The 7,818-nt window shown below is 42.1% G+C and overlaps 1 long non-coding RNA gene across 1 annotated transcript; it reads left to right on the top strand.

The window, feature by feature from the left end:
- Nucleotides 1-557: 557 nt before the first annotated feature.
- Nucleotides 558-7,529, top strand: LOC116666075. The gene is made up of 3 exons (XR_004322949.1): nucleotides 558-898; nucleotides 1,532-1,741; nucleotides 6,156-7,529. It is a non-coding gene; the product is annotated as an uncharacterized LOC116666075 (long non-coding RNA).
- The last annotated feature ends 289 nt before the right edge of the window (nucleotides 7,530-7,818 follow it).

The raw sequence follows: 7,818 nt of genomic DNA, 5'->3' as shown, positions 1-7,818 counted from the left end.
AGCCCTGAAGTAGAGATGGTTAAAACTGAGCAACCTTGTGAGGTCCAGTCACTGACGGGGGCTGACCCAGAGACCAGGTGATAGCACAGTGCTGAGGGCAGGAATCCCAGGGGAGCAGTATCCTCAAAGGGCAGCTGTGGCTGAGGTTGGACCAGGGAGTCAGAGAAGCCCAGGTGTGGACTCACTCTAGAACACATGGTTGACACCACCCACCCTGAGACCCTCCAAAAGAATTGGGGAGGTGCTGAGACATGATGAATAACCAAATGATAACCAGTTGTCACAGTTATGCATGCAGAGCAGGCCGATCTTGAGGACATTTTCGTTTTACTTGCAATCCTTAAAGACCTATTGGATTTTTATAAGACATTTTGATTTCATATGGAAAATCTCCCAGTTCATTCTTTCTTTACACTTAAGTAAGACTCAAATCAGTCCAGACAATTTGGAGTTACTCTGTCTGTAAATACATAGTTTGTACAACTCACTCAAAGTCACTCTACACACTCTCTTTTCAAACTCTTCTTAACTCTATCACAATTGCCCATGAATAGCCACCTTCTCCCATCGTCTAAATGAGTGTTGTGTTGTGGGGTGTCAGGTTCATGGTTGCTGCTGTGCTGGTGGGACAGGGAAGGATAGGCCTTAAGAGACACCTAAAATACAAAAAAAAAAAAAAATGCAAATAAACAAGATCAAAAAAGTCCTGGTGTGATGCTGTGGGAGGGATCTGTGTTCTTGCAAGAAATATTTAACCTGAAAATAACTGTGGGGCACTGACCAAACAAATCCAGAACATGCGGTGTTCAGTAGGACACTGTCCGGGGCTTTCAGAAGAACATGGCGCAATGAAGAGCTGAGCAATGGAACTTGTCTGCACTGAGGGAGAGAAAAACATGTAAGAGTCAAGGGAATGCAGGGAATTTGATTAAATCCTGGATTTAAAAAAATTGTCCTTTAGGAAACTTAAAAGAACATTTTTTTACAGGAGAATTTAGAAAACCTGAGTATGGACTGTTATTGGATAATACTATTGAATTCATGATTTTCTTAAATATGATCATGGTGTTCTGATCTCTTGTCCTTGGGGACCAGATCAAGTATTTAGTTGAGGGGAGGAGTATGATGATGTCTGCAACCTGCTTTGGATGGGGGGCGTGTGTGGGGGCAGAGAGAGAAAAAAGGAGTGAGTACAGAAAGATGGTAACAGTGGTGAATCTAGATAAAAATATATGGTCATTCATTTGACTTATTTTCGACTTTCCTGTGGGTCTGAAAACTTCTGAATTAAAAAATGCTTTTTGAAAGGAAAGAGTTTACCAAAAGAACAGAGAAAAAATGAGGAAAAAATCCTTATGCAAAAGAGTATAATTTTCTTTAGCCCAAGTTTTCTGGTACGATTTTCTCCCCTTCTTTACACTGTGGTTCAAGAAGATATCTTATATTCTTTCTGAGAAATAAGAAAAGGGTCTAGAGGAGTGTGATGGCTTCTGCTCTCGTCTTTGACAAATGCTTCTCTTTTCTCAAATAGCTCAGTGACGCCGAAGACCTTCCCCTTCACCCTCTGAAGAGCACTGCCATCCTCAGACTGAGCTTTTCTGGGACCAAGAGGTTGACCTCACACATCATGAGGAGCTGAGATGCTCCTGAGTGAGGTCCAGGCGTGGATATCAGATTCAGCATTTCAACACCAGAGTAAGTTGCTGAGCCAGTATCTGGATGCCTCAAGTGAAGAATTCAGGTAAAAAGGGTTCAATGCTGACTCCCATGAGAAAACCCCATCGTTACTGTAACACTGGGAAAATGTTCCCCAAACGCCCTCTTGGGTTTTTCCATCAGAAGGTGGGATCTCTATGCCACACTTGAGAAAGCCTGGGGCAGATGTTTCAGAGGAGTAAGACCAGGTTGGGTTAGACTCAAGGTCACCAAAGGGAAGGTACAGGGAAACAGAGATGTTGAAAATAGCTTTGGGGAGCATGTGAGCACTGTTTCCAAGCATCCACAATTCAAAAGTATAGAATATGAGCTTGAATTCTCTGTGGTCCCAATACTTGGCTGTCAGAGGCAGGTCAATTTTGACTGAAAAACTAGAATGAAGGGGAGGGTATAGCTCAGTGGTAGAGCACATGTCTAGCATGCACGAGGTCCTGGGTTCAATCCCCAGTACCTCCATTAAAAAAAAATAAATAAGTAAATAAATAAGTAAACCTAATTACCTCCCCTCTTCAAAAAATAAATAAAATAAAACTAATTAAAAAAAAAAAAAGAACAAGGATGAGTATTTTCAAAGGGAAGTGGTCAAAGATGGGATGGTGTGCTTCCTCCGTAAGTGGTAACTGCCCCATTAAAGAAAATATAAAGCTGAAGGCTGCACGACCATTGGATGAAGCATTATTTTAGAAATAACTGAAGCATCAGGAAAAGGAGTAACTGGAAAAGCTCTAAGATTTCCCTCTTTACTTTTTCCCCGTGACCGAGTGGTCTCCTTGAAATAGGACCAAGGGCAATAATACTGGTCCCTGTGTCCTGGCTATTTGGAATAGCCTGGAACAGCCTCTTGAAGCCTGTCATGTGGCACAGCAGGGTGGAAAGAGGAGGCTAAGGGGCTTTTTGGGGAGCCTTCCAACCCTCAGTGTTGGTCTTCGTGCCTCACCCACCGCCCCCAATCCTGATCACCAGGTCCCCTCAACAGCCCACTGAAAAGAATTTAGAGGCTCTCAAGCTCCTAGCAGGAACACCTTGGAGCCCTGTTGTTGGAAATAGCTCCCAACCTGCATCTCAGGCAGGTATTTTTAGGTTCTGTCTTGAAGACACAGAAACTTTCATACATTTCAGCTTCTTTGTCTGGAGTCACTGCAGCCCCAGACATGTCATTGAAATGGGGTATAATTGTGGTCTCCTCCACCCACCAATCTGAGCAAGTCGGAAAGAGCTTCCTGCTGTGCAGCAGAGAGCATGGAGAGCCTTTCCTGGCAAGGGAAAGTCAAAATGGATTTTTTAAAATAATAATATGTTGATCAAGAAGAAGAAAAAAAAAGTCGACTGAGGAGAGGGGGCTCTGCATTGGGGCTGATCTGGAGAGGAAGGTTACTTATTGTTTTGAAACCTGGCCTCAGTTCTCTTTTGCAGGCTGCAGAATTCAAGCTTGGAGGAGCTAACGTCTCACATTTGAGGTTGAGAAATAAAGAATGCTTGGAATCATCTGAGTTAGATCAATGGCTGTGATTAATATGAGGCTCTCTGAGGAATAATTATAAGTGTCAGTCACTGGGCAGAGCCTGACACTAAAAGGAGAAATAGGAGAGAAACCAAAATGATGCAGGGCAGATACGTGGAACTGACAAGAGCATTCTAATGGTCCTCGGTAGGAGCTGGGAGAAGGGATGTTTGAGCCCCCAGGGGGCTCTGGCCACCATCTCACCATGGAGCAGATCAACAAAGGTGACCCAGGGTTGTGTTTTCTGGGGGCTCAGGGAACAGGTCTCCAGGGCTGACGTCCTAACTGTAGGGAAAGTGATGCTATAGGTCTGAAGGGACATGAGGCGGCTATAGCTAACTAAATCACCCACAATGACATTACAGGCATCCTCATGGTCTTAGTGGGTCTTGCAATCAGACAGCAAAGAGAAGTTGACTGTGGTGAAGGGTGTGTGTGGGGCTGGTTTAGATAGATGGTGGGCCTTTTCCTTAGGACAAAAATAAGAAAGAATTTGCCTACAAGATCCAGAAAGGAGATCACCGATCATCAACTTTCCAAGCTTAACTCAATTGAAAGCAATCAGCCTACTCCAAGAACGGGATTTAAGGAGGCTCTAAGAGTAAGCCAACTATCCTGTGTAGTTTCCCTCAGGAGATCAGAAGCCAAAGTCTGGTTTACATGGACAAGAGACCAGACCGGCTGTGTCACTGGCAAAGCCCGGGGCAAAATGAAAATGTAGAACCCCCTTGTTTAAAAATGATTAAGAATTTTAAGACAGAAACAGCAGGGCATTCAACCAAATGCAGGGCCCTTCTGAGAGCAGGACCCTGTTCAACTACACAGGCTACCTGCCCACGAAGCCCACCCTAAAGAGGGAGAAATCCCTACCTGATGGTCCCCGAGATCAGGAGCATTAGGAGATGGGGTGGCTACTTCCAACCACAAAGAGATTCTTGAGATGTTCCTGGAATAACTGGGAAGGAACAGTCAAAATGGACTTTTCAGTAACAATATGCTGATCACGAAGAGAAAAAATGTTTGTGGAGGGAAGGGCTCTGAATTTGGTCCTATGAGCCCAATGATTATGCTTTTCAAAGTCTACATTACCTTCCAAGACTCAGTATTTAACATGCAAGGCAATTAATCCAGAAATCACCTGATCCCAGTCAAGCTTTGTATTTCTCACACACACATATACCCCTAATAGTTGCCAACATTTACTGACCTAGTAGTAAGTAACTATTTCATAGGTTTGGTACTAAAAGCTTTTATTTGATCTTTATAACAACCCTGTAAAGAGGAAGTATTCGTATCCCTATTTTAAAAGATGGGGGCGCTGAGCCTTCAAGGGGTTAGATATTGGCTCAAAGATCTACCGCTGCTGAGTGAGCAGAGGCTGAATTGTGAGTTCTGACCCAGATTCTTAACCACTGAGCCACACTCTCTCCTTCTGGAAGTGCTGTCTCACTTTCTCTGTATGACCACTCTACCAAGCCCCCTGCCCCACTTGACCATCAAGGGGAGAGAGCCTCTCTGAAAGTCACTTGGAAAATTAGTGGGCGAGTCAGAATCCAAACTTGGTCCCTAGTCGTGGCTCCATCTTTGGGCAAAGAGAACACAAAAAGACGTGACCCCCCAAATACTCTTTGTTTTTTTAAACAGTTTCAGTACGGTATAATTGACTTATAACAAATTGCACATATTTAAAGTATTCAGTCGGATAAGTTTTGACACACATATACACCCTTGAAACCTTTGCCACTATCAAGATAATGAACATATCCATCACTCCCCCAAATTTCTACTTGTCCCTTTGTCCACCTCTGACCTCTCCTGCTCCATCCCAATGCAATCACAAACCTGTTTTTAAATATATATTTTTTCCAGCTTTATTGATATATTATTGATATATAACATATGTAAGTTTAAGGTGTATAACACAATGATTTAATACACATATATATCAAGAAGCGGTTACCACAGACACTCCTGAGTGTTCACACAGCCACACTGTCTAAGGACCCAGAGCTGGCATGTCACATGACCTACCCCCTTGGCAGGGCAGGAGCGGAGCCAGGCAGACCAAGAGCAACAAATTGCAAAGCCTAAGGGAAAGACCACCACACAAATATCTGTAAAATCTTTAAGATTCAAAGTGGGTTTTGCAATAGCCAGAATTTTAAAAAACAAAAAAAAAACCCCAAAACCCCTGGCCCAGCAGGCTGTAAAAGTTCAGAGCTGAGCAAAGAAGTTGTTTTATGCTAACCTTTCATAAAAAGCAGAAAAGCAGAGAGGGAAGGCTAATTAAGGTCTAAGCTGCTGAGGAAATCTTTGCTTCTTGTTGAAAGGAAATTATGCCGGGTTGGAAGCAAAAGTTGCACAGAGCAGGGGAAACGAACTTGTGCAGCCTGTTTTTACATCTTCACGCTTTCTATGTTAGTTGGAAAGATCTGGACATAAAGGGTATAAGGAAAAAAGTCTGTGATCTCCCCACTCCTAGGATTCACAAGCAGATCTCTTTCACAAAAAGAACTGGTTTGGTTTTTTTTTTTTTTTCCAGCTTTATGGAGGTGTAATTGATAAATAAAATTGTAAGATATTTAAAGTGTAGAACGTGATGATTTGATATACCTATACCTTGTGAAAGGACTTCCATCGAGTTAATTAATACATCCGTCACCTCGAATATGGTACCTTTTTTGTTTGTTTGTTTGTTTATTTTGGTGAGAACATTTAAGTTCTGCTCACTTAGCAAATTTTAATTACCCAGTAGTGTTATCAACTATAGTCATCAGGTCATACATTAGATCCTCAGACTTGATTCATCTTATAACTGAAAACTTATACCCTTTTACCAACGTCTCCCTATTTCCCCAGCCCCCTACCTTCAGCAATCCCTTTTTTATCCACTGTTTCTAAGAGTTCTACATTTTTTTTTTTTTTTTTTTTTTTTTAGATTTGAAAGGAACTGTTGTGTCAATCATCAGTAAGAACCAAGCAGAAGCCAACTCAGTATTAATATAGGAGCTGGAAGGAAGCTTGCAGGGGCAAATCCGAAATAAGAGGCAGGTGCGCTTGTGAGCCCAAGGTTCCGGCACCTCCCAGGTGAGTGAGGTCTGTCCAACTGTCTTGCTGGAACTTCGTCTGTTTTGCCTATTTCTGTCAAAAAGCGTCTCCAAAGCAGAAATGATTGTTTTATGCATCTTCATACGTTGTCGTGCTTTACCTGATCCATGGAAGGCTCTGTCGGATGAACTGGCGACAGCTGGGTGCATGGGAGACAGTGATTACTTGGGATCCAAGTAACTTTCTATTTCTTCAAGTCTTGCTCTCTACGTGTTAGATGTCCTCTTAAGGGCTGAAAGAGCTGTCTGAGACCGACTCTTATGCTCACTTTAATGAAGCATTACAGGTCTGTGCATAAGAAGAAAGAAACATTCCCTGCATTGTCTGTTTTGCCTGCATCTCCCAATTATCCATACCTGGAGAAAAAGACCATATTGATGAACTAACTAGTGATCTACACGTGGCCATTTAGAGGCAGTAACCGCTCTTTGCTGTGTGTGCCTTAAACAATCCTCAAAAAAGAAGTACAGTGAATAAGAGCAAATGCCGCCACCACCTTTAATTTTAGGCTCCAGGATATTCAAAAGACGTTGAGTCAAAATTGTGCCCTAACATTTAATGTCAGAGGCCCCACTCTATGGTTGTGTTTATTCCTGTTCTCAATAAAACTACTGGCTTCCTTTAAGCCACACATTTTTATTAAGCATCCATTGTGTGAGGTGATAGTTCTCGGCTCCCACGCTGGTGGGTCTGCCCTGTCAAAGGTGAGTTTCTCGGGGCTCAAGCTCAACAATTCCAGGTGACTTCTGTGCTTTGGGCTGGTGTTGACTTGCTGAACATGCTCAGAGAGGAAAACAACCAGGAGAATCAGGAGCTGGATCCACATACGTGCCTCGTTTCACCTCGTCACACACAAATGACTGTTGGGCCCTTCCAATCTTTATTTTTTCATTCAAGTTGGGGAGGATCGCGACCAAAGAGAAAGAAAATGGGGACCGTGAAGAGAGGGCAGCCCAGCGTGCACCCCTAAATGTCAGGTTGTACAGGAGAGTTATAATTAAAGTCCAAGATGACAGATAACTATAAAATCAGATTGGTTCCTTTCCACATGGAAGGAAAACATAATGTTGTCGTCCAACCCAAGCCTTTTTTTTTTTTTTTTTGTAAATTAAAATTACAGTTTTATCTGGAGCTGTTTTCAAAGGTCCATTAATTAAAAATTGGAAGCCATGCCAATGCAAGAAATACTATAAAAGGTGTTAGATTTAATGATCACCAAGGATGATAATTAAAAGATGATGTTATCTGAATATCAAATGCTCTCAATCCATGTTTGTTTTTTATTGAAAATAAACAAATTCAAGAGCAAAAGAAAAAATAGAAAAGATATGTGCAAAATGTAATGATAATGGTTGACTTCTAAACAGCCAAGGAAATTATAGTCCTCATGTGTGGGAAAAGAACAAACACCTCTTAATTGCATTTCATTATAACGTACCTTTCTCTGCTCAGTTGTATATATTAATTATAAAAGTCGTATTGCAGAGCAGAGA

Source organism: Camelus ferus, chromosome 9, assembly GCF_009834535.1.
Source record: "Camelus ferus isolate YT-003-E chromosome 9, BCGSAC_Cfer_1.0, whole genome shotgun sequence".
Lineage (NCBI taxonomy): Eukaryota > Metazoa > Chordata > Mammalia > Artiodactyla > Camelidae > Camelus > Camelus ferus.
The sequence above is the reverse complement of the archived record's forward strand: the minus strand, read 5'-3'. Positions and strand labels throughout refer to the sequence as shown.